Genomic DNA, 8,163 nt, shown 5'->3' with positions numbered 1-8,163 from the left:
CAAAGCGCCTGCGAACACGTCTATTGGGTTGCAAGATTGCTGCTTGTTGGCCAGCGTCAGAGTCCGACGAGTTATAATTGGCAACAACTCGATCTATAATAGATGGATCGAACTCGCCAAATTTGCGAACGTTCTGCAAAGAAACACGTCTTGTCCGTCGCACAACATGCTTGCATTGATTACAAGGACATAAGACCCTCGTTGAGAGATAGGTGTTTCGGTTGGACGGTCCCACATCCTCGTCACTACTCATAATGAGGATAAAAAACTTATAACCTGGACAACAAATTTAATATTCTATTGGCATTCTTCGTCTTATCTGTCTCTCTGTCTCTCTCTCTCTCTCTCTCTCTCTCTCTCTCTCTCTCTCTCTCTTTACCTCACATTCTCTAGTCATGTCCAATCCCCGCACACCTCGGTCTAGAGGTGCACGGAGATCAGAACCACCGGGTTATAATATCGTCTTTATTGGTCAATACCTATATTTGTGGGTACAAGAAATCTACACACCCACGTCTACATGATACTGCATGTAGTGGACAAAACCCCTTTGCCTCTTCTCTAGCTGTAGCACTTCACAGCATCTTAACATCTTTTCACAGTAGATCTTTTCACTGTTCGTCTAACTCTAAACCCTAAACCGTAAGTAATTCTTGCGTGGACTCGATCTAACATAAATAAGCGTAAATCTAACTAAAAATAAACCTAAATCTAATTTAACGTAAGTCTACATCTAACCTAATCTTTAACGTCTTTTGGGATAGTTTCCTACGACGTTAAAACTCTCTTCTTCTTGTGTGTATGTGTGTGTGTGTGTGTGTGTGGGTAAACCTAAATAAACATAAGTCTAATCTAATATAACATAAATCTAAATCTAACGTAAATTATGTTATATTAAAAACAAAGAACTAAACTAACAGGGATTATAAGAACCTTAAAACTGATTTAACACATAATTTTTCACATAACTCGGCAAGAGTTGGCATTCTCATCACTAAAGATGTGAGAGTTAACTTCCGGCGGTGATGCTGCCTCATCTCCATCCACATCTGACGACAGCAATTGGCCCTTTAGACCGTTCTTGCTCTTGTTACTAACTTTGAAGCTGCTGTTGAATGACTAGAGGTTTTCTAGATGGTCATTGTGTCGGGGATGTAGTGACTCTTGCCGCCCTGAAGATCCACCTTCTTCCCTATCTTCTGAAGACATTTCACCAGTACTTTTGGATCGACGGAGCCCACCATGAGTGAAGGCAGCAATACCCTATATTCCATTGAGGGCTTTCTTCACCCGCTTCATGCAGGCATCGCAGTCTATGGAGACCTAAATCTAATCTAATATAACGTAAATCTAAATCTAGCGTAAATAAACGTAAATCTAGTTAAAAATAAACCTAAATCTAATTTAATGTAAGTCTACATATAACCTAATCTTTAACGTCTTTTAAGATAGTTTCCTACGACGTTATAACTCTCTTCTTCTTGTGTGTGTGCGCGTGTGTGGATGTGTGTGCCAATAAAAAGAGATAAATGGTATAACCTTTCTATCACCCATGCCAAGTATGATAGATTGATTATGCCATTTCCCTCTTGAATAATAGGTCTTGAGTTCAACTCCTCGTCGGCTAGATCTTTAGGTCTTTTAATTTTAATTAGTTTCCTACGACGTTAAATTAGTTTCTCTCTCTTTCTCTCTCAATGTGTGTGCGTTTTTTTGGATCATATGCATGTTTTCTCTCTCTTTTCCTCTCTCAATGTGTGCGTTTTTTGTTTATGCATATCCTCTCTCTCTTTTCCTCTCTCAATGCGTGCGTTTTTTATTTATGCATGCTCTCTCTCTCTTTTCCTCTCTTAATGTATGTGTGTGTGCGTTTTTGTTTTTGTTTGTACTCTCTCTCTCTCTCTCTCTCTCTCTCTCTCTCTCTCTCTCAAAAACACTATGTGTGTGTGTGTATGTGTGTGTGTGAGAGAGAGAGAGAGGGAGAGAGAAAGAGGGGAAGGGAACATGAGAATGAGAAGAGGGAAGGAGCATACCTGGCTCTCCTTCCTCTCCTCGTGTGTGTGTGTGTGTGTGTGTGTGGAGAAGAAAAAGAGAGAGAGAGAGAGAGAGAGAGAGAGAGAGAGAGAGAGAGAGAGAGAGAGAGAGAGAGAGAGAGAGGGAGAGTGTTATCTGCTCCTTGCTTGAGGGCGCCGAAAAACTCAGATCTGAGATCTGAATTTTTGGGCGCGCTCGGTTATTTTTTTAGCCCAGCCGGCGTCGCTATGAGCGTCGCAAATTTCTTTGTAAATTTGAGACGCTCATAGCGACGCCGGGAATTTTTTTTTTTGAGCGTTGCTGTGTGAGCGTCGCTAATATGAATAGCCTCTTGTAGTGAAAGGCCTCAATGAGTCACGTTTCATCCTCTTGCGCTCGGAGCTTGGAGTTGCTTCGGCCTCACTCTTTCTAGATTAGCTTCTTTGCTATTGTAATAGCTTTGTACATATGACATTGTAATCTTTTAGGTATCATGCAATATGCACACTCCACATTTGCACATTGTGATATCTAAGTCACTTGAATATTTGTACATAGATGCACAATTCACTTTCACATCATCACCGCTGGTTCATATTTTCACATTGTATAGGGGCTTGGGGTTTTCCCTTGAACTCCCCAAGGGTTTTTTCATCCAAAGCTAGAGACCTTTGTTTGAGTGGGGGTGTTGGAGCTATATATGGCTCACTCTACTGAACTTGGTCTCACCTATATATTTGTATCTTGTCCTCAATATGAATCAGTCTTTGGGAGCGTCTATGGTGTGTCTCTTGTCTCGTCTCTCTCTCTTTCTCTCTACATCTCAACAAAGGGCAAGCAGATTCAGGCCAAAAATCAGATTCAGGCCAAAAATAGTAGAAACATTCCACAAAAAACTTCAAGAGCTTTACTCAAAACACAACTACCCGCCGTCAAATATTTGGAATGCAGACGAGACAGGATTTCAAGGATCTAGAGATAAGGGTATGAAAGTGTTAGCCAAGAAAGGATCAAGGTCAGTTTATGGAGTTACATGCGATTCACGTGAGTGGATGACAGTACTGTGTTGTGTTAATGCAATTGGTCAAGCAATACCCTCTTACTATATTTTTAAGGGCAGTCGCATAACAACTAACTACATTAGGTTTTGTGAGCTTTGAGCCGCCATGGCTGTACAGAAAAAGGCATGGATGACAGGAGAGTTGTTTCAAGCATGGCTTAAACACTTCGATGATGCTATTTCACTACAAGGCAAAGAAAACAGACACCTCTTGGTCCTTCATGGACACGGAAGTCATGTTTCACTTGAGGTAGTGGCCAAAGCAAAAGAGAGCGGCATAGATATTGTCACACTGCCAGCCCACACATCACATAAACTTCAGCCATTGGACGTATCAGTATTCAAGCCATTAAAAGTGCAATTTCGGAAGGAGAGGGATAAATGGCAACAAAGAATAGATTCAAAGCAAGCAAGCAAGATAGAGCTGGCTTCTATTGTGGCAACAACAATAAGTTTATCTTTAACGGAAGCTAACATAATAGCATGGTTTCGAGCAACAGGGATATGGCCACTAGATTTTGCAGCAGTTAAGTTTGAAGGTATGCTCTGCAATTACATTAACCTTGTTGAGGAGACAAGTCCACTTGACGAGACAGAGTCACAAGTACCCAACACGCCAATTGAGCAACCCATAGAGGATGAGGTTGAGGCCATACTAGCTCTCAATACTCTCGCATCTCAGCTCCAAAAGGAAAATAGAATTTCTTCTTAGCAAGAGAATCGGACACATGCAATAAGCTTCACCCAACTTTTGGAGGGAGCTGAAATTTCAAACTACACACCTTGCGACTCAGAACCACATTTCTTCACAGAAGACGAGTGCAATTGGGACATAACACCCAACCAAATTACAATGAATTACATGGAAAACCAGGTAAGTTCTCCTACTCTGCCAGTAGAGCCACAAAGAGTTCAAGATGCAAGGTTTTCTAATGAAAATGCAGCTCAGGTACAAAGAGTTTTAGATGCACAATTTCCTAATAGAAATGCAGCTCTCGTTTCGACTTTTCAAGCAAGCATACCTCAAACCAGACATATCACTGATAGTGCTCGAATTCCAACAATAACAAGTCATCAAGAAGCAAGGTTTCCAAATGAAAATGCATCTCCAACAACAACTGTTCAAGAAGGCCTAACTCAAAACAGACTTGTCCCTAATGTGGTTCAATTTCCAACAGCAGCAGCTCATCAAGAAGCATGGTTTCCAAATTCAAATGCAGGTCCAACATCAACTACTCAAGAAGGCACATCTCAGCAAAACCGTATCATTGATATGCTCGGAGTTCCAATGTCAGAAGTGTGTGTGCGTCAAGCAAACCGTGAGGCTTTTGTAGACTACACAAATAGTCTCATTTTAACATCTACACAATACATTGAAAGTATGAGAGCAAAGAATGCAAAGAAAGAAGAGATAGCCAAGGAAAAAGAGGAGAAGCGCATTGAAAAACAAAAGAAGAGACTTCATTCACTTGCAGAGAAAGAGGTTGCTCGACAAAGAAAGGTCCATGCCGGGGAAGCCAAACTTTTGAGAAAAGTTTGGGAAATTCAACAACAGCTCTTTGAAGAAAGATTACGACCAGTCTTGTGGGAACAAGGTTCATTAGAAAGCTTACAATTGAGGCCACTTCAGATAGATCAGCCTTATCATGCCTTGGCGCGACGGCATCAAATGCAAAAGTTGCGTGCTAAACGAGCTCGAGAATGACTGCATTACTTAAGCTCAATTTTGAAGCACTTCACTATTCTAGGCGAGCAGTAACTTTTTGGAGCAGTGTTTTGTATCAAGGTTAGGTATTTCAACAAGTTTTACAGCACATGTTAAAACTCAATCCCTCCTACTCGCGAGCCCAATCTTGGGGTTGTACTCCTACAGCAATATACCTAGTTTCTATCAAAGCAATAATCATAGTACTACCAATCAGTTTCTGTTGCATGCTTAACATGCCAACTGCCCTTTATGGTGTATAAAAGTACTTGTATGCAACAATAGAGGGTGAAACGGGTAAAGTTTTGTTTTATGGTTAGTATGTTAACACATGATACATCCCCATTTCTCACACAACATCAACTACTATCTATTATGACAACACAAAGTTTATCATTCACATTTCTTCATACAATATCCCCTTCCTATTAAAGTCTTACTGCATCATATGCATTTTGTCTTTCAATGAGTCAGCTACATTTTGTCTTTCAAATGCTTGTTTTATTCTTTGGGACAACCTTCAAATACTGTTAGCCTCACACACTATTAGCCATTCGTTATGGTTTTCAACCAAAGTTTAACCTCAGTCACATTTCAAGCAGTAGCCTATATTCAAATCAAGAACGTTCGCAAAGATTTTAGTTCTCAACGAAGGTGAATCTCGGCCACATTAGAAGCACTCAAACATGAACATTCACATACATCCATTATTGCTGATTGAGAGTCCTCAACTCAAAAGTATATCTCTGTACAAGCTCCACCTATTAACACTCCCTAAACATTCACAAGCATCCATTATTGTTGAGTGAGGCTCGAGAGTCCTCACCTCAAAGTAAATTGTCTCATGTTGCTCCACAAGTTATTAGAAGTCCTGAAAGAAAACCTTAGAGTCAAAGGCAATAGACTGCACATCAACTCAAAAACCAAAAAAGTGCAGAGAACAACAATTACTCTTGGCTCTGCAGAAGGCAGATGCGGGCTTGGTTTCTCTCTGTCAGGGTTGAATCTTTTGGAATTATCCTACAAGGGCTGAGAGGGGTGCGGTACAGATAAGAGAGCTTGAGAGGCTGTGGCTACCATATCTACCCCGATCTCCATCATAGGAGGTTCCACTCAAGCACAAGGGCTAGTGGCATCCACTCCCTCTCAACCTCATTAGCTCTGTCGACAGGATTGCCTCTTGCAGGGACTTCACAGAGCACGCGCCAAGCAGTGCCTCATCATTGGCAAGGCAGGGATAAAATAGAGGGGGGCACCATGAGGCAAGCTTCGGCTTTGACTACAGGCGAGCCAGGGAAGACGAGGCCCATTGTGCAGAGCTTGAGAACGTGAGGAGGCAACGCAGTGAACTCGTACAGTGTGCCTTCAATGTAAACGAGGTTGGCACCTTAATAGCGTGAAGGGATAACATCTCACTGAGGAGCCTCCAAGTGTCTACCCATGAGTGGGTATATACCCCATCCCAAACTGAGTGACTTAGAGCATTAGTCGTCTCTCTTCTGGGCACTTATCATCCAAAGGGAGAATCCTAAGTGGAAATGTGCAAGGGGAGGGTTGGTATGCCCACTCACGCTCTCGTTTTTAACAATGGAATCAAAGAATTTGTGTGGAAATCCATTTTCCTTCACTGCCATCTCACCATCTTACCTCCAGATGTTCAGGGACATGTGGCGGTGCTGACTAATGCCCTAACCGTGTGATTTGGCCAAAAATCAAGCATGATACCACCTTGCCAAGATAGGTGTCTCTATACTGGCTCCTCTACCCTAATCCTAGCTCTCCCTCGGACTAGAGAAAGATCATATCTCACTACTCACGAACAATGAAGGGAATGAAGCAAATGTGGCCTTTATTTTCTTTATTTTGTTTTAAAATACCTTCCTCCTCCACTGGGCCGCCACTAGCAACGAGCCTTTCTATGCCAACACTTAACTAACAGAGGTGACTACGAAAATGAGCATTCACTTCATATTTCAAAACTCAAAACATGTACATCATTAGATTTACACACTCTTCATTTAAATGAGTGCCCACTATCTTATTCCAACTAATCAACATTATTTGCCCATCAAAAATTGCTTAAAAATACAACTCAATCTTTTTTCTATTCTAGTCAGCAAAAAGAGAAGGCATCACTATAACCTTTGCCCTTTGGGCAGCCCAAAAAAGCTAAAGACTCAAAAGAAGGAAGGGAGAGGGTTTTCAAAAGGAGAGGTTAAGAAGAAGGGAAAAGAAAAAAAGGGAGGGCGCAAAGAAGAAGAGAAGAAAGAGAAGAAGAGGAAAAAGAAGGAAGGAAAAGAAGAGAAGGGAAAGAGAAGGAAAGAAAGAGGAAGAAGAAAGAAAGTAGTGGGAAAAAAAAAGGGGTGAAGAGGTTTTTTTTCGAGGGGTGTGTGTGTAGGAAAGTGTGCGCCCATCGAACTGGCGGTGTCTTGTGGCGAAGAGACAGAAAGAGGCTTTGGGTGTGCGAGGGAAGCTCCAAAGTGTGTCATGAGGTGCATATGTGTTTGATCGCGATCTAATATAGTGTGATCGACTCAAGAGGTGCGTAGGCGGTGGTCTGCTAGCGGGAAGGAGAATTTTTGAAGGTGAGCCCCTGTGGATTGGGGTTTTGGGTTTACCTTGAGCTATAGAGAGGCCAATTGTTTGTGTCTTGGGTGTGTACCCCCTTCCCCTATCCATCTTTTAGTGCCCCTAGGGAGGAGCACGTGGATTTCTCCCTGCGTTGAAGGAAAAATACAGGTTTCCATGTTGGTAAGGATGGTGTCCCGAAGCTATGGTTAGATTTTTACAGGTTAAGAGAATCTAGACGAATGGCTTGCAAATTTTGAATTGTACATGTTTTATTTGCAAATGCCTAATGAGGGCAGTAAGATGAAAACCTTCCCGTTGGTGATGCACAGAAAGGCGAAACTTTGGTTCAAAGCTTTGGAGATTGAGCCAAGATAGGCATGGCCGGCTCTACGGGCAAGATTTTTGCATGATTTTCATAAAAAGGCTTCTCTAGTTGAGATGGATGCGAGGCTAAAGGCTCTAAAGCAAGATGTAGGTGAGAAATTCAGCTTGTTTCTGGATCGTTTTGAAGGATATTGGGCAGAGTTAGCAGTAGCTATGCAGCAAACCAATAGTGAGTACTTCAAATAGGATAAATTTATGGCATGCTTACATCCAAAGGTGTGAGAGAAAGTGGAATTTGGAAGCCTAGAGAACTACAATGGGACAGTGGCAATTGCTAGGTCAAAAAGTAGAAAAAAAAAGATAGAGCAGGGCGTAGTAGGTTATGAAGCAATGGCACCTGTTCAACCACAAATTCATCAAGAGTCAACTTGGGAGGAAAATCAAGGAAATAGGGATCGGAGTGCTATTCTACAGTAGTGGATACGTACGG

At 41.8% G+C, this 8,163-nt stretch overlaps 1 pseudogene; it reads left to right on the top strand.

Annotated features, from left to right (window-relative positions):
• The first annotated feature begins 2,999 nt into the window (after nt 1-2,999).
• Nucleotides 3,000-4,778, top strand: LOC147462618 (uncharacterized; annotated as a pseudogene).
• The last annotated feature ends 3,385 nt before the right edge of the window (nt 4,779-8,163 follow it).

The sequence above is a fragment of the Adiantum capillus-veneris genome, chromosome 2 (assembly GCF_014529385.1).
Source record: "Adiantum capillus-veneris isolate H3 chromosome 2, ASM1452938v2, whole genome shotgun sequence".
NCBI classification, from domain to species: Eukaryota; Viridiplantae; Streptophyta; class Polypodiopsida; order Polypodiales; family Pteridaceae; genus Adiantum; species Adiantum capillus-veneris.
The sequence above is the reverse complement of the archived record's forward strand: the minus strand, read 5'-3'. Positions and strand labels throughout refer to the sequence as shown.